Genomic DNA, 16100 nt, shown 5'->3' on the forward strand with positions numbered 1-16100 from the left:
CCACCCTGCCTGTGGTCCCCACCCTGCCACTCACCTCCTCCACCCTGCCTTCCACCACCCTGCCTGTGGTCCCCACCCTGCCACTCACCTCCTCCACCCTGCCTTCCATCACCTTGACTGTAACCACCTCTATCCTACCTGTCACCCCCACCACTCTGCCTGTCACCCCCATGCCTGTAGCTACCACCCTGCCTCCCCCCATAACCCAGCCCTGTGTCCCAGGTGCCTCCTCTCAGGTGCCTGAAGAACAGCTGGTATGTTAACTTTTTACTAGTAACTAACTGTCATTCATAGAAACTAACAAGTTCAGTAGATAGGAAAGTGTCTGAATACAAGCGCAATTGATTATTAGAAGCAACACACAGTAATTGACAGCAAACAAATAAAACACACAGCAGCAGCAGTCAATATAACAAACCTTTGCCATAAGGTGTTCAGCACTAAATGTCAAATTGTTGAATGTTTCAGGCTGTGGACGAGCATGGCATTCCAGGCATGGATCGAGTGGATAGACTGGCAGAGTGCTTAGTGGAGCTGAGGCATCAGACCAACATGACCCTCCATAACCAGCAGGTCAGCAAGACATGCATTGTACAACAGATATTTGTTTATGTATTTATAATATATAAATATATATAATATATGTTTTCTTTCCTTCTTAGGTCAGCAACATTGTGGGGCTGTGGCAAGACCTGCTGGATTATGACAAGCAGAGGGTGGTGTTTGCTGCGCGGCACCTGGATAGGCTCATCAAGGGGCGGTTCCGCCACAAAAAAAAGGTGGAGTTCACGCCAGGTGTGGAGAGTGTGGAGAGGTGTGTCCTGGGGTCCACTGGTTCGCCTGCTCAGTGGCCAGACTGCTGCCGCCTTGTGGAGGCCATCTTCGTCCGGCTCTCCGACATCCACAAGAGTCCCAGGAAGCAGGGGAAGAACTGCATGTCCAGGTGGACTCTGATCCTGCAGGACTACCGCAAGGTCCGGCAGCTCATCCTGGGCAATGGGGCCATCATGCAGGGCACCACCCTGCAGCTGGTGGAGGTGAACCAGTCGACCCTCTCCCAGTGGTACAACCGCAGGGTGAAGAAGCAGGATCTGGCTGTGTTGCAGCAGGGCATAAACTTGCCAGGTCCTCTGTCTGTGGCTGACGAGCCTCTCCTGCCTGCCAACGTCCGCCCTGCTGTTGTTCCACCTCAACCCCAGGGAGCAGCCCACACCTACCACCTGCCGCAGAGCACAGCAGGGCAGGCAAAAACCAAGAGGCGGGCAACATGTGCAGCCCCAGCACCACCTCCAGCGGTCCGACCCAGGCTGACAGCCCAGAGGCAGCTCTTCCCTGGTCCTTCAGCTGCCCTTGGAGGCCCCACTCCCATCCCTATCATGCCCCGCCCTACCCCCATTGCCCCTCGCCCTACCCATATCGCCCCTCGCCCTGCTGCCCACCCTACTGTGCTGTTTGTCTCCCGAGCCCCTGGTATAAGGCCACCCTCTGCCCCCTCTCCATTGATGGTCCCCCAAGCCCTGCGTTTTGTCCCACCCTCTTCCTGCACCACCCACCTTCCCCAGCTTCGTCCTGCTCCTGGTCCAGCTCCCCATGCCTACCAGAGGAGAGTGGAGGCCAACAAATGCTGGAGGTGTGGCCAGAACAGAACGGCAGAGACTGGCCACAGCCAGTATAAGGGGACTGTTTACTGCCCCTCTGCAGAGACTCTTTCCAGAGAGCAGTGGCTGGAGGAGCAAAAAAAAAAATGATTCTTTGGGCCTTTGTATATAGTTTTCATTGTTTAGATATAGTTAATGCTTAGATTTCCCCTGTGTATATAGTTTTCATTGTGTAAATATTGTAATTTAGCATATCATTTGCCTGTATATATATAGTTTTAATTGAAGTTGTTGTTCATATTTCTATTTTTACACTTGTGGATAAATGTTTCTATTTATCAACTATCTGTTGGTCAGTCCGTTGTTATTTCCCAATCACTACTCTTTCTAACCAAATACGGCAAGTCTACAAGAAGTAAGAGCAGCAAAAAGTGATTAACTTTACGCTTGCTTGCGCACATTGTTTAAAAATATTTAATATATGGATCATGCAAGTGTTGAAATGGTAAGTGCCGAAACCAAAAAGACAGAGCTTCAGATAAGAGCACACAAGCTCAGAAGCCACACAGTTTGAGCAATAGATAGATGGATGGATAGAGAGATAGATCTAACTAAAACAAACTAAAAACAGTACTCCTGTGCGGAGTGAATAAAAATAAAGGCGAATAGTGTAGTTAACTACGTAAAATATAAATAATGCACTCTAGTGGATACAAATGTTTTTCAAATTACACTAAATTAGGATAACATAATGTTTTGATAACATACACACTTGGAAACTCAAGTGGTTGTTTATTAGAAATAGTCAAAGGTGCCGTAGGTGGGACGCGAACCGCGGACCTTTGGTTCCATTCTACATCTTCCCCAAACGATGTAAAATTCGTCATTTCGGGTGTTTTTTCGAATTATCTTAAAATGTAACGGGTTAAAAATGTTTAAACTATGAATGGGGACTTTTGAGTTTCCCCTTTTCTCTCTTTTTCCTCTTTTTTCTCCCTCTTTTCTCCCTCTTTTCTCCCTTTTTCTTCCCCCTCCCTTCTCCCCCTTCTTCCCCCCTCAAACAGGCGATTGTTCCCCAGCTTTAGCGGAAATGGTAGAGCGCTCGCTTAGCATGCGAGAGGTAGCGGGATCGATGCCCGCATCCTCCACAGGTGATGCTGTTTAACTGGCAAGATTTAGTTCCTTTCCAAAGCAACATCTACAAGAATCGCATTGGCATGAAGGATGACGACACGATTGGCCTAATACAATTTGGGTCCTCATGCTGATGCTAACAAGTTCCCCAACGAGGAGCTTAATATGGGGGAATTAGCTCAAGTGGTAGAGCGCTTGCTTCGCATGCGAGAGGCAGCGGGATCGATGCCCGCATTCTCCAACAGCTTTTTCATTGAAAAATGGAGCTCTGTTCCACAACAACCTTTGCACGTGTTTCGGAAAAGCAGCTCCAAAGTGTGGGACGATTCAACTCTCCCAGGTAGGAGCAGGGGAAGTGCGAGTTAGCTCAAACGCTGCAGCGCTTCCTTTGCCTGTCATATGCAGGGGAATCGATACTCGCAATCCCTGTGAGATTCAAATTGATGTCAAGTAAGCAGTCGAACCAGACTGTACTCATGCTGACGCTCACAAGTTCCCCAACGAGGAACTCTACATGGGGGATTAGCTCAAATGGTAGAGCGCTCGCTTTGCATGCGAGAGGTAGCGGGATCGATGCCCACATCCTCCACAGGTGATGCTGTTTAACTGGCAAGATTTAGTTTCTTACGCAGGGGAATCGATACTCGCAATCCCTGTGAGATTCAAATTGATGTCAAGTAAGCAGTCGAACCAGACTGTACTCATGCTGACGCTCACAAGTTCCCCAACGAGGAACTCTACATGGGGGATTAGCTCAAATGGTAGAGCGCTCGCTTTGCATGCGAGAGGTAGCGGGATCGATGCCCGCATCCTCCACAGGTGATGCTGTTTAACTGGCAAGATTTAGTTCCTTTCCAAAGCAACATTTATAAGAATCGCATTGGCATGAAGGATGACGACACGATTGGCCTAATACAATTTGGGTCCTCATGCTGATGCTAACAAGTTCCCCAACGAGGAGCTTAATATGGGGGAATTAGCTCAAGTGGTAGAGCGCTTGCTTCGCATGCGAGAGGCAGCGGGATCGATGCCCGCATTCTCCAACAGCTTTTTCATTGAAAAATGGAGCTCCGTTCCACAACAACCTTTGCACGTGTTTCGGAAAAGCAGCTCCAAAGTGTGGGACGATTCAACTCTCCCAGGTAGGAGCAAGGGAAGTGCGAGTTAGCTCAAACGCTGCAGCGCTTCCTTTGCCTGTCATATGCAGGGGAATCGATACTCGCAATCCCTGTGAGATTCAAATTGATGTCAAGTAAGCAGTCGAACCAGACTGTACTCATGCTGACGCTCACAAGTTCCCCAACGAGGAACTCTACATGGGGGATTAGCTCAAATGGTAGAACGCTCGCTTTGCATGCGAGAGGTAGCGGGATCGATGCCCGCATCCTCCATAGGTGATGCTGTTTAACTGGCAAGATTTAGTTTCTTACGCAGGGGAATCGATACTCGCAATCCCTGTGAGATTCAAATTGATGTCAAGTAAGCAGTCGAGCCAGATTGTCGATTGTGACTCAAGACTGAGCAGTTGTTAACTCTTCCAAGGAAAATACACACACGTAAGGTGGGGGATTAGCTCAAATGGTAGAGCGCTCGCTTAGCATGCGAGAGGTAGCGGGATCGATGCCCGCATCCTCCACAGGTGATGCTGTTTAACTGGCAAGATTTAGTTCCTTTCCAAAGCAACATCTACAAGAATCGCATTGGCATGAAGGATGACGACACGATTGGCCTAATACAATTTGGGTCCTCATGCTGATGCTAACAAGTTCCCCAACGAGGAGCTTAGTATGGGGGAATTAGCTCAAGTGGTAGAGCGCTTGCTTCGCATGCGAGAGGCAGCGGGATCGATGCCCGCATTCTCCAACAGCTTTTTCATTGAAAAATGGAGCTCCGTTCCACAACAACCTTTGCACGTGTTTCGGAAAAGCAGCTCCAAAGTGTGGGACGATTCAACTCTCCCAGGTAGGAGCAAGGGAAGTGCGAGTTAGCTCAAACGCTGCAGCGCTTCCTTTGCCTGTCATATGCAGGGGAATCGATACTCGCAATCCCTGTGAGATTCAAATTGATGTCAAGTAAGCAGTCGAACCAGACTGTACTCATGCTGACGCTCACAAGTTCCCCAACGAGGAACTCTACATGGGGGATTAGCTCAAATGGTAGAGCGCTCGCTTTGCATGCGAGAGGTAGCGGGATCGATGCCCGCATCCTCCATAGGTGATGCTGTTTAACTGGCAAGATTTAGTTTCTTACGCAGGGGAATCGATACTCGCAATCCCTGTGAGATTCAAATTGATGTCAAGTAAGCAGTCGAGCCAGATTGTCAATTGTGACTCAAGACTGAGCAGTTTTTAACTCTTCCAAGGAAAATACACACACGTAAGGTGGGGGATTAGCTCAAATGGTAGAGCGCTCGCTTAGCATGCGAGAGGTAGCGGGATCGATGCCCGCATCCTCCACAGGTGATGCTGTTTAACTGGCAAGATTTAGTTCCTTTCCAAAGCAACATCTACAAGAATCGCATTGGCATGAAGGATGACGACACGATTGGCCTAATACAATTTGGGTCCTCATGCTCATGCTAACAAGTTCCCCAACGAGGAGCTTAATATGGGGGAATTAGCTCAAGTGGTAGAGCGCTTGCTTCGCATGTGAGAGGCAGCGGGATCGATGCCCGCATTCTCCAACAGCTTTTTCATTGAAAAATGGAGCTCCGTTCCACAACAACCTTTGCACGTGTTTCGGAAAAGCAGCTCCAAAGTGTGGGACGATTCAACTCTCCCAGGTAGGAGCAAGGGAAGTGCGAGTTAGCTCAAACGCTGCAGCGCTTCCTTTGCCTGTCATATGCAGGGGAATCGATACTCGCAATCCCTGTGAGATTCAAATTGATGTCAAGTAAGCAGTCGAACCAGACTGTACTCATGCTGACGCTCACAAGTTCCCCAACGAGGAACTCTACATGGGGGATTAGCTCAAATGGTAGAGCGCTCGCTTTGCATGCGAGAGGTAGCGGGATCGATGCCCGCATCCTCCATAGGTGATGCTGTTTAACTGGCAAGATTTAGTTTCTTACGCAGGGGAATCGATACTCGCAATCCCTGTGAGATTCAAATTGATGTCAAGTAAGCAGTCGAGCCAGATTGTCGATTGTGACTCAAGACTGAGCAGTTTTTAACTCTTCCAAGGAAAATACACACATGTAAGGTGGGGGATTAGCTCAAATGGTAGAGCGCTCGCTTAGCATGCGAGAGGTAGCGGGATCGATGCCCGCATCCTCCACAGGTGATGCTGTTTAACTGGCAAGATTTAGTTCCTTTCCAAAGCAACATCTACAAGAATCGCATTGGCATGAAGGATGACGACACGATTGGCCTAATACAATTTGGGTCCTCATGCTGATGCTAACAAGTTCCCCAACGAGGAGCTTAGTATGGGGGAATTAGCTCAAGTGGTAGAGCGCTTGCTTCGCATGCGAGAGGCAGCGGGATCGATGCCCGCATTCTCCAACAGCTTTTTCATTGAAAAATGGAGCTCCGTTCCACAACAACCTTTGCACGTGTTTCGGAAAAGCAGCTCCAAAGTGTGGGACGATTCAACTCTCCCAGGTAGGAGCAAGGGAAGTGCGAGTTAGCTCAAACGCTGCAGCGCTTCCTTTGCCTGTCATATGCAGGGGAATCGATACTCGCAATCCCTGTGAGATTCAAATTGATGTCAAGTAAGCAGTCGAACCAGACTGTACTCATGCTGACGCTCACAAGTTCCCCAACGAGGAACTCTACATGGGGGATTAGCTCAAATGGTAGAGCGCTCGCTTTGCATGCGAGAGGTAGCGGGATCGATGCCCACATCCTCCACAGGTGATGCTGTTTAACTGGCAAGATTTAGTTTCTTACGCAGGGGAATCGATACTCGCAATCCCTGTGAGATTCAAATTGATGTCAAGTAAGCAGTCGAGCCAGATTGTCGATTGTGACTCAAGACTGAGCAGTTTTTAACTCTTCCAAGGAAAATACACACACGTAAGGTGGGGGATTAGCTCAAATGGTAGAGCGCTCGCTTAGCATGCGAGAGGTAGCGGGATCGATGCCCGCATCCTCCACAGGTGATGCTGTTTAACTGGCAAGATTTAGTTCCTTTCCAAAGCAACATCTACAAGAATCGCATTGGCATGAAGGATGACGACACGATTGGCCTAATACAATTTGGGTCCTCATGCTGATGCTAACAAGTTCCCCAACGAGGAGCTTAATATGGGGGAATTAGCTCAAGTGGTAGAGCGCTTGCTTCGCATGCGAGAGGCAGCGGGATCGATGCCCGCATTCTCCAACAGCTTTTTCATTGAAAAATGGAGCTCCGTTCCACAACAACCTTTGCACGTGTTTCGGAAAAGCAGCTCCAAAGTGTGGGACGATTCAACTCTCCCAGGTAGGAGCAAGGGAAGTGCGAGTTAGCTCAAACGCTGCAGCGCTTCCTTTGCCTGTCATATGCAGGGGAATCGATACTCGCAATCCCTGTGAGATTCAAATTGATGTCAAGTAAGCAGTCGAACCAGACTGTACTCATGCTGACGCTCACAAGTTCCCCAACGAGGAACTCTACATGGGGGATTAGCTCAAATGGTAGAGCGCTCGCTTAGCATGCGAGAGGTAGCGGGATCGATGCCCGCATCCTCCACAGGTGATGCTGTTTAACTGGCAAGATTTAGTTCCTTTCCAAAGCAACATTTACAAGAATCGCATTGGCATGAAGGATGACGACACGATTGGCCTAATACAATTTGGGTCCTCATGCTGATGCTAACAAGTTCCCCAACGAGGAGCTTAATATGGGGGAATTAGCTCAAGTGGTAGAGCGCTTGCTTCGCATGCGAGAGGCAGCGGGATCGATGCCCGCATTCTCCAACAGCTTTTTCATTGAAAAATGGAGCTCTGTTCCACAACAACCTTTGCACGTGTTTCGGAAAAGCAGCTCCAAAGTGTGGGACGATTCAACTCTCCCAGGTAGGAGCAAGGGAAGTGCGAGTTAGCTCAAACGCTGCAGCGCTTCCTTTGCCTGTCATATGCAGGGGAATCGATACTCGCAATCCCTGTGAGATTCAAATTGATGTCAAGTAAGCAGTCGAACCAGACTGTACTCATGCTGACGCTCACAAGTTCCCCAACGAGGAACTCTACATGGGGGATTAGCTCAAATGGTAGAGCGCTCGCTTTGCATGCGAGAGGTAGCGGGATCGATGCCCACATCCTCCACAGGTGATGCTGTTTAACTGGCAAGATTTAGTTTCTTACGCAGGGGAATCGATACTCGCAATCCCTGTGAGATTCAAATTGATGTCAAGTAAGCAGTCGAGCCAGATTGTCGATTGTGACTCAAGACTGAGCAGTTTTTAACTCTTCCAAGGAAAATACACACACGTAAGGTGGGGGATTAGCTCAAATGGTAGAGCGCTCGCTTAGCATGCGAGAGGTAGCGGGATCGATGCCCGCATCCTCCACAGGTGATGCTGTTTAACTGGCAAGATTTAGTTCCTTTCCAAAGCAACATCTACAAGAATCGCATTGGCATGAAGGATGACGACACGATTGGCCTAATACAATTTGGGTCCTCATGCTGATGCTAACAAGTTCCCCAACGAGGAGCTTAATATGGGGGAATTAGCTCAAGTGGTAGAGCGCTTGCTTCGCATGCGAGAGGCAGCGGGATCGATGCCCGCATTCTCCAACAGCTTTTTCATTGAAAAATGGAGCTCCGTTCCACAACAACCTTTGCACGTGTTTCGGAAAAGCAGCTCCAAAGTGTGGGACGATTCAACTCTCCCAGGTAGGAGCAAGGGAAGTGCGAGTTAGCTCAAACGCTGCAGCGCTTCCTTTGCCTGTCATATGCAGGGGAATCGATACTCGCAATCCCTGTGAGATTCAAATTGATGTCAAGTAAGCAGTCGAACCAGACTGTACTCATGCTGACGCTCACAAGTTCCCCAACGAGGAACTCTACATGGGGGATTAGCTCAAATGGTAGAACGCTCGCTTTGCATGCGAGAGGTAGCGGGATCGATGCCCGCATCCTCCATAGGTGATGCTGTTTAACTGGCAAGATTTAGTTTCTTACGCAGGGGAATCGATACTCGCAATCCCTGTGAGATTCAAATTGATGTCAAGTAAGCAGTCGAGCCAGATTGTCAATTGTGACTCAAGACTGAGCAGTTTTTAACTCTTCCAAGGAAAATACACACATGTAAGGTGGGGGATTAGCGGCACCCGGGGCACATTCGACTGGCTATCGCGACCAATCAGCTACCTCGGTTCTAGGTTCGAGGGCCAATCGGATTCTCATCCCGTCCAATTGCGTCAGGCCGATTGAGCCAATCGGAACACGTACATCTCCAATTACGTCACACCGATAGCAACGGCGTCCACGACCCCAGAGACCCCCGCCGAAGATGTGAGATGAGTGACAGTAAGTCGCGTCAGTTCATTCATTGCAGGATACGCTATTTCCAGTTGTTAGAAGTACCGCACCGCAAAGGTAAATACATACATAGCTAATCAAAAAAATCATCCGTTTGACATTTCAATACATGTAATCGTTCATCGGGTCAATGACAAGTCATATCACGAATATTAGAGTTTGTCATTTCAGAGTTTGTCATGTACAGTAGCTAAAGTAGATTTCCTCAGGTACTGTAGTATTGGCTGTCATTTACTTTTTTTAAGGGATTACTAATAGGTTACTGTAGCGACAGATGTTATTCGGACTAGCAAACGCAATATTTAACCTGTTATATATTATAGATGTCACTGGGGACAAAACGAAATAAAGAGAACTTTTTCACTTGTGGTAATAAAGTGACCCAGAAAAGGTTTAAAAAAAATATTCCTCTGGAAATAGTAGCTAAATATTTGATATGTTAAAAAGCTACCTATAACAATAAATAAATGTTATTGTACTAGTGTGAAAAATCGCTCCTTTTACCTTTTAGATGTCGAGTTCAAAAAGCCACAAAAGTATGGGGGATGGGGAATGGATGTCCCGTTTGAGGAGGTTTGCCAGCTCTGGGGTTTGGCCTGCTGATGCAGGCAACAGGCCAGCCCCAAGACAGAAGAGGTGGTATGACCTCTTTCAAAAGGTATGTAAAATGACCAAAAGATCACTGAAAAAAAAATGGATGTATTCTGATGGCCTATAAAAGATTACTGAATTGCCAGAAATACCAGTCACAGTATGGGACCTTGATAAGGATAATGAACAGCAACTTCAGTGTCAATGTCATGTTTAGTCACCAATAGAAGATGATATGTCAAAATGGTCCATTTCTATTGGGTTGTTTTCTTAAAAAAAATTGTTTGTTTTATTTGGAACAGATTGAGAAGTGCCCGTTGCAGTTACGTGGCCAAAGAATGCTGTTTGGTGGGACACAGCAGTGTACTTGTGGCTTTCATAACCCAAAGGTAATGTGAATGAGACTTCTTGACACCAAAACACTAAAAGAATCACTTTGTGATGTGCTCAGTAATGTGATGTCTGACATGGATCTCTCTGTCCCTAATCCAGCCAACCACTGGACAAACTGTGGCAGAGACCTCTACCTGTGCTGCCCCTCCCCCACTGAGAACGACCTCAGCCTCTGCCTCTGCCTCAGCCCATGTCCCAGCACGGCCCACACTGACTTTGTCCATGGTGACTATTTCAATATTATTATTGTCATACAAGCTTTCAAATATGGACAACCACTGATTACATATGATGATGGCAAAATGGAAGAGCATTTCAGGTTTACAATGTAATCCTTTGATAAATGTCTCTAATTGTCACCACAGTTTTCTAAACCACGATTTGGAGGCTCACATGGCGCTGTTGCAAAGCCCAATGTGAATGTGGTTAGGAAAGCAAAGGTAAATATGATTATATGTAAATATATATTTATAGGTTAATATGAGCAAACCTAAATCTTAAGAGCTTGATTTGATTTCATTGAGCTCTACTTTTTACAAATGCTTCCCCCGCTCCTTCTCCCAGTCTCTGTCCAGTCCACCCACCATGACAGGAGACACCCAGGCCACTGCCAGCTCACCTACGGCCACTGTGAGGACCACCCCACCAGGCTTTGGTTCCCCTACGGCCACTGTGAGGACCACCCCACCAGGCTTTGGTTCCCCTAAGGCCTCTGTGAGGACCACCCCACCAGGCTTTGGTTCCCCTATGGCCTCTGTGAGGCCTAGAACACCATCAAGCCCTGCCATGGCTTTTGTGAGGACCGAATCACCGTTCTCAAAGCCCCCATCCACCCCCTACAAAGCCTCCGTGAGGACATCTTCCCGCTCCAGCCCTGCGACGACCTCTGTGAGGCCCAGCACAGCTTCCAGCCTCAGCACTGTCTCTGAGACCAGCACCAGCCCTACAACGGCTGCTGTAAGTGTTGTGTTCTTTGAACTGTTTTTTGTTTCATAGGATGAGGATGTTCTCATATGATTGGGCTATTCTGTTTTTGTAAATATATTTCTCTTGTTTTGTAACAGGATGTGCATGATGAGGATGAGCTTGCTGCCCCTGGCCCTGCTCCTGGCCCTGCTCCTGGCCCTGCTCCTGGCCCTGCTCCTGGCCCTGCTCCTGGTCCCACTCCTGACTTCTGGCTTCCTGTCAGAATGAAGGAGACAATCCCGGTTCAGGACCAGCGGTGGATTGCGTCCACCCTGTTTCAGTCTGGCAAGCTGCGTTTGAACTTGAAGCTCTGGTATGAGCCACCAGCCTCTGCCCTGATTTACCACCAGGCTCCAACACCGGACCGTTTTTTTGCCCACAGGCTCTTGGTATGGATGCCCTATCACTTGTGGAAAGTGAGGGTATTCTGCCAAACCTGTGGGAAGCAGCTGACGGGGTATGGTGTGCACAAGAGGGTGCGGAAGGTCCTGGACGTGGACCGGTACTACCTGATGGTGACGGAGACACTCAGGTGCACTGTGTGTCGCCTGACCCATCTGGCAACCAGTCAGGCTGTCCTGGACCAGCTGGACCTGCCTCACAGGAGGAAGTTCAGGATGATCCTGACACGCTTGTGAGTTAAAAATCTACAATCATTTTCTAATAATGCCTGCTGCAGGTCCTTACATAATTGAACAAGTTCTTGAAACTAATCGGTCTTTTCTTCAAGGTATGCTTGTGACATACGGGTCATCCGCATGTTGCGGGAACGGACCCTCGGCAACAGCCCGGCGTGCTTGGTGAAACAGCTGCGGGAGAACCATGGGGAGGAGTGGTTGGACCGCCTGGCCGACTACTTGGGGGAGTGTGCGGCCTTTGTTGACCAGCCCAGCCTCTTCCCAGTCACCTGCCAGGAGCCTCCACAGCCACTCGATGTCCCAACCAGCCGGTGGGTGCTGTCGGTGTACGGGAGGGACATCATCAGCCGTATGGACCATATAAAGGCGTCCATCACGTCAACCTTTGGGTCCATTTTAAAAATGGACTCCACCAAGAAGGTAATAAGATGAAGAAAATCCATTGTGGCAATTATGCCACAATGAAAACATGAATCCTCAATGATTTGTATTCTTATAAGCACACATACACACATATCCATGCCTTTGATTAAGACTGTAGTAATACATACATAAACTTCTGTGTTTAGTTAATAGATTTTCTTTTGAAAGCTCTCATGAAGTTTTTTGTGTACATTTTGTCATTTCAGATGACAAAGAAGCTGGCTGGTGCAGCAAAGGGGACTGCATTCTGGGTGACCTCGGTGGGGAACGAGATCGGCCAGGTCCTCGTCAGTGTCCTGACTGCCCAGGAGGGACCGGGGCTGGACCCGATGGTCTCTGGTCTCATTGAGAGGTACACCCAGGCAGGTGCAGCTCCCCCGGTCCTGCTCTATGTGGACTGTGGCTGCTGCTCGGAGGAGGGGGAGACCAAGCTTCAGGCCAGGTTTGGTGGGTGGCCAGACCTGAAGATAAGGCTGGACATCTGGCATTTTATGCGGCGGCTGGCCGTGGGATGCACCACCGATGCCCATGCCCTGTACCCCCTCTTTATGAGCCGCCTGTCTGTGTGCCTATTTGAGTGGGATGCAGCGGACGTAGCCCTACTGCGCAGGGTGAAGAGGGAGCAGCTCAGAAGGGAGGGTGTGCCCCTCATTACCAACGACATGGTGGACAAGGCCATCACCAAGGCTGAGCTGTCCCAGTTCTGCAGGCGGAGGACACGTGGAGTGGACGCCACGGTCCTCCGCATTGAGCAGCTGCTGCAGGAGCTGATGGGGGAGAAGGGGAGAGACCTGCTGGGAGTTCCGCTGCTGGACCAGGCAAAGATGGAGCACATCTGGCGCACCCAGAAGAGGCACGTGAAGTGCATCCAGGATGTGCCAGGTGTACTCCTGTACACGGAGACAGGCAGCTCCACCAGGGAGGGGATCCAGCTGACCACGTACAGGTGTGCAAGAGGCTCCACCTCCTTGGAGTCCTTCCACTGCCACCTGAACAGGTTTATTCCAGGTTGGTGTAGATTTCATCATCTTATCAATATTCTTACCAATGACATTTTATTCAAATAGCCTTGTTCATCATTGTTCACGTTCTCTCTTTTTTTTTTTAGGAACGAGTGCAAACCTGCTCAACTTCCAGCTGTACCTCCTGGAAGGCCTGAACAGGTGGAACCAAAACCGGGCAGCGGCCTCCATCACCACCAAGCGCATGGCGCTGTTGACGTACGCGGGGGACGTGCTGGAGTCCGTCAACAGCAACAGCCTGAAGGTTTTTGGAAGGAAGTATGTCCCCTCCTTCATCCCACCGAGAAAGTACACCGGTAAGTCTCGGCAAATATGAATACAAATAATTATGTTGTTAAGAGCTCAGTATTTATGCATTATGGTAAGTTCCATATCTGTTTTTTAATACTAATTAGCATTGCATTGTTGTTCATGTTCAGGAGAGTTGCTTGGGGTGAACTACCTGCTTAGGCAGACAGGGCAGCCCTTGCAGGACATGGACCCCGACTCTGAGGAGACAGACCAGCTGCTGGAGGACCACGCCACAGAGGAGGAACAGGCGGATGAAGGGTTTGAGGATGAAGGACAGGACCTCACTATCGGTAGTGTTTCGGAAGACTTCCCCTCTTCCGCCCTGCCTTCTACCACCCTGCCTGTGGTCCCCACCCTGCCACTCACCTCCTCCACCCTGCCTTCCACCACCCTGCCTGTGGTCCCCACCCTGCCACTCACCTCCTCCACCCTGCCTTCCACCACCCTGCCTGTGGTCCCCACCCTGCCACTCACCTCCTCCACCCTGCCTTCCATCACCTTGACTGTAACCACCTCTATCCTACCTGTCACCCCCACCACTCTGCCTGTCACCCCCATGCCTGTAGCTACCACCCTGCCTCCCCCCATAACCCAGCCCTGTGTCCCAGGTGCCTCCTCTCAGGTGCCTGAAGAACAGCTGGTATGTTAACTTTTTACTAGTAACTAACTGTCATTCATAGAAACTAACAAGTTCAGTAGATAGGAAAGTGTCTGAATACAAGCGCAATTGATTATTAGAAGCAACACACAGTAATTGACAGCAAACAAATAAAACACACAGCAGCAGCAGTCAATATAACAAACCTTTGCCATAAGGTGTTCAGCACTAAATGTCAAATTGTTGAATGTTTCAGGCTGTGGACGAGCATGGCATTCCAGGCATGGATCGAGTGGATAGACTGGCAGAGTGCTTAGTGGAGCTGAGGCATCAGACCAACATGACCCTCCATAACCAGCAGGTCAGCAAGACATGCATTGTACAACAGATATTTGTTTATGTATTTATAATATATAAATATATATAATATATGTTTTCTTTCCTTCTTAGGTCAGCAACATTGTGGGGCTGTGGCAAGACCTGCTGGATTATGACAAGCAGAGGGTGGTGTTTGCTGCGCGGCACCTGGATAGGCTCATCAAGGGGCGGTTCCGCCACAAAAAAAAGGTGGAGTTCACGCCAGGTGTGGAGAGTGTGGAGAGGTGTGTCCTGGGGTCCACTGGTTCGCCTGCTCAGTGGCCAGACTGCTGCCGCCTTGTGGAGGCCATCTTCGTCCGGCTCTCCGACATCCACAAGAGTCCCAGGAAGCAGGGGAAGAACTGCATGTCCAGGTGGACTCTGATCCTGCAGGACTACCGCAAGGTCCGGCAGCTCATCCTGGGCAATGGGGCCATCATGCAGGGCACCACCCTGCAGCTGGTGGAGGTGAACCAGTCGACCCTCTCCCAGTGGTACAACCGCAGGGTGAAGAAGCAGGATCTGGCTGTGTTGCAGCAGGGCATAAACTTGCCAGGTCCTCTGTCTGTGGCTGACGAGCCTCTCCTGCCTGCCAACGTCCGCCCTGCTGTTGTTCCACCTCAACCCCAGGGAGCAGCCCACACCTACCACCTGCCGCAGAGCACAGCAGGGCAGGCAAAAACCAAGAGGCGGGCAACATGTGCAGCCCCAGCACCACCTCCAGCGGTCCGACCCAGGCTGACAGCCCAGAGGCAGCTCTTCCCTGGTCCTTCAGCTGCCCTTGGAGGCCCCACTCCCATCCCTATCATGCCCCGCCCTACCCCCATTGCCCCTCGCCCTACCCATATCGCCCCTCGCCCTGCTGCCCACCCTACTGTGCTGTTTGTCTCCCGAGCCCCTGGTATAAGGCCACCCTCTGCCCCCTCTCCATTGATGGTCCCCCAAGCCCTGCGTTTTGTCCCACCCTCTTCCTGCACCACCCACCTTCCCCAGCTTCGTCCTGCTCCTGGTCCAGCTCCCCATGCCTACCAGAGGAGAGTGGAGGCCAACAAATGCTGGAGGTGTGGCCAGAACAGAACGGCAGAGACTGGCCACAGCCAGTATAAGGGGACTGTTTACTGCCCCTCTGCAGAGACTCTTTCCAGAGAGCAGTGGCTGGAGGAGCAAAAAAAAAAATGATTCTTTGGGCCTTTGTATATAGTTTTCATTGTTTAGATATAGTTAATGCTTAGATTTCCCCTGTGTATATAGTTTTCATTGTGTAAATATTGTAATTTAGCATATCATTTGCCTGTATATATATAGTTTTAATTGAAGTTGTTGTTCATATTTCTATTTTTACACTTGTGGATAAATGTTTCTATTTATCAACTATCTGTTGGTCAGTCCGTTGTTATTTCCCAATCACTACTCTTTCTAACCAAATACGGCAAGTCTACAAGAAGTAAGAGCAGCAAAAAGTGATTAACTTTACGCTTGCTTGCGCACATTGTTTAAAAATATTTAATATATGGATCATGCAAGTGTTGAAATGGTAAGTGCCGAAACCAAAAAGACAGAGCTTCAGATAAGAGCACACAAGCTCAGAAGCCACACAGTTTGAGCAATAGATAGATGGATGGAT

The 16100-nt window shown here is 49.3% G+C and overlaps 16 non-coding genes across 16 annotated transcripts; all 16 read left to right on the forward strand.

The window, feature by feature from the left end:
* The first annotated feature begins 2900 nt into the window (after positions 1-2900).
* trnaa-cgc (transfer RNA alanine (anticodon CGC)) lies at positions 2901-2973 on the forward strand. Its single transcript has one exon. It is a non-coding gene; the product is annotated as a tRNA-Ala (tRNA).
* A 502-nt stretch (positions 2974-3475) lies between these two features.
* Positions 3476-3548, forward strand: trnaa-ugc (transfer RNA alanine (anticodon UGC)). Its single transcript has one exon. It is a non-coding gene; the product is annotated as a tRNA-Ala (tRNA).
* A 154-nt stretch (positions 3549-3702) lies between these two features.
* Positions 3703-3775, forward strand: trnaa-cgc (transfer RNA alanine (anticodon CGC)). The gene has a single exon. It is a non-coding gene; the product is annotated as a tRNA-Ala (tRNA).
* A 520-nt stretch (positions 3776-4295) lies between these two features.
* On the forward strand, positions 4296-4368 carry trnaa-agc (transfer RNA alanine (anticodon AGC)). The gene has a single exon. It is a non-coding gene; the product is annotated as a tRNA-Ala (tRNA).
* Positions 4369-4522: 154 nt separating this feature from the next.
* Positions 4523-4595, forward strand: trnaa-cgc (transfer RNA alanine (anticodon CGC)). Its single transcript has one exon. It is a non-coding gene; the product is annotated as a tRNA-Ala (tRNA).
* Positions 4596-4870: 275 nt separating this feature from the next.
* Positions 4871-4943, forward strand: trnaa-ugc (transfer RNA alanine (anticodon UGC)). Its single transcript has one exon. It is a non-coding gene; the product is annotated as a tRNA-Ala (tRNA).
* Positions 4944-5115: 172 nt separating this feature from the next.
* trnaa-agc (transfer RNA alanine (anticodon AGC)) lies at positions 5116-5188 on the forward strand. The gene has a single exon. It is a non-coding gene; the product is annotated as a tRNA-Ala (tRNA).
* A 502-nt stretch (positions 5189-5690) lies between these two features.
* Positions 5691-5763, forward strand: trnaa-ugc (transfer RNA alanine (anticodon UGC)). Its single transcript has one exon. It is a non-coding gene; the product is annotated as a tRNA-Ala (tRNA).
* Positions 5764-5935: 172 nt separating this feature from the next.
* Positions 5936-6008, forward strand: trnaa-agc (transfer RNA alanine (anticodon AGC)). Its single transcript has one exon. It is a non-coding gene; the product is annotated as a tRNA-Ala (tRNA).
* A 154-nt stretch (positions 6009-6162) lies between these two features.
* trnaa-cgc (transfer RNA alanine (anticodon CGC)) lies at positions 6163-6235 on the forward strand. The gene has a single exon. It is a non-coding gene; the product is annotated as a tRNA-Ala (tRNA).
* Positions 6236-6755: 520 nt separating this feature from the next.
* trnaa-agc (transfer RNA alanine (anticodon AGC)) lies at positions 6756-6828 on the forward strand. Its single transcript has one exon. It is a non-coding gene; the product is annotated as a tRNA-Ala (tRNA).
* A 154-nt stretch (positions 6829-6982) lies between these two features.
* On the forward strand, positions 6983-7055 carry trnaa-cgc (transfer RNA alanine (anticodon CGC)). The gene has a single exon. It is a non-coding gene; the product is annotated as a tRNA-Ala (tRNA).
* A 275-nt stretch (positions 7056-7330) lies between these two features.
* Positions 7331-7403, forward strand: trnaa-agc (transfer RNA alanine (anticodon AGC)). Its single transcript has one exon. It is a non-coding gene; the product is annotated as a tRNA-Ala (tRNA).
* A 154-nt stretch (positions 7404-7557) lies between these two features.
* Positions 7558-7630, forward strand: trnaa-cgc (transfer RNA alanine (anticodon CGC)). The gene has a single exon. It is a non-coding gene; the product is annotated as a tRNA-Ala (tRNA).
* A 520-nt stretch (positions 7631-8150) lies between these two features.
* On the forward strand, positions 8151-8223 carry trnaa-agc (transfer RNA alanine (anticodon AGC)). Its single transcript has one exon. It is a non-coding gene; the product is annotated as a tRNA-Ala (tRNA).
* Positions 8224-8377: 154 nt separating this feature from the next.
* trnaa-cgc (transfer RNA alanine (anticodon CGC)) lies at positions 8378-8450 on the forward strand. The gene has a single exon. It is a non-coding gene; the product is annotated as a tRNA-Ala (tRNA).
* The last annotated feature ends 7650 nt before the right edge of the window (positions 8451-16100 follow it).

Source organism: Osmerus mordax, chromosome 22 (genome assembly GCF_038355195.1).
Source record: "Osmerus mordax isolate fOsmMor3 chromosome 22, fOsmMor3.pri, whole genome shotgun sequence".
Lineage (NCBI taxonomy): Eukaryota > Metazoa > Chordata > Actinopteri > Osmeriformes > Osmeridae > Osmerus > Osmerus mordax.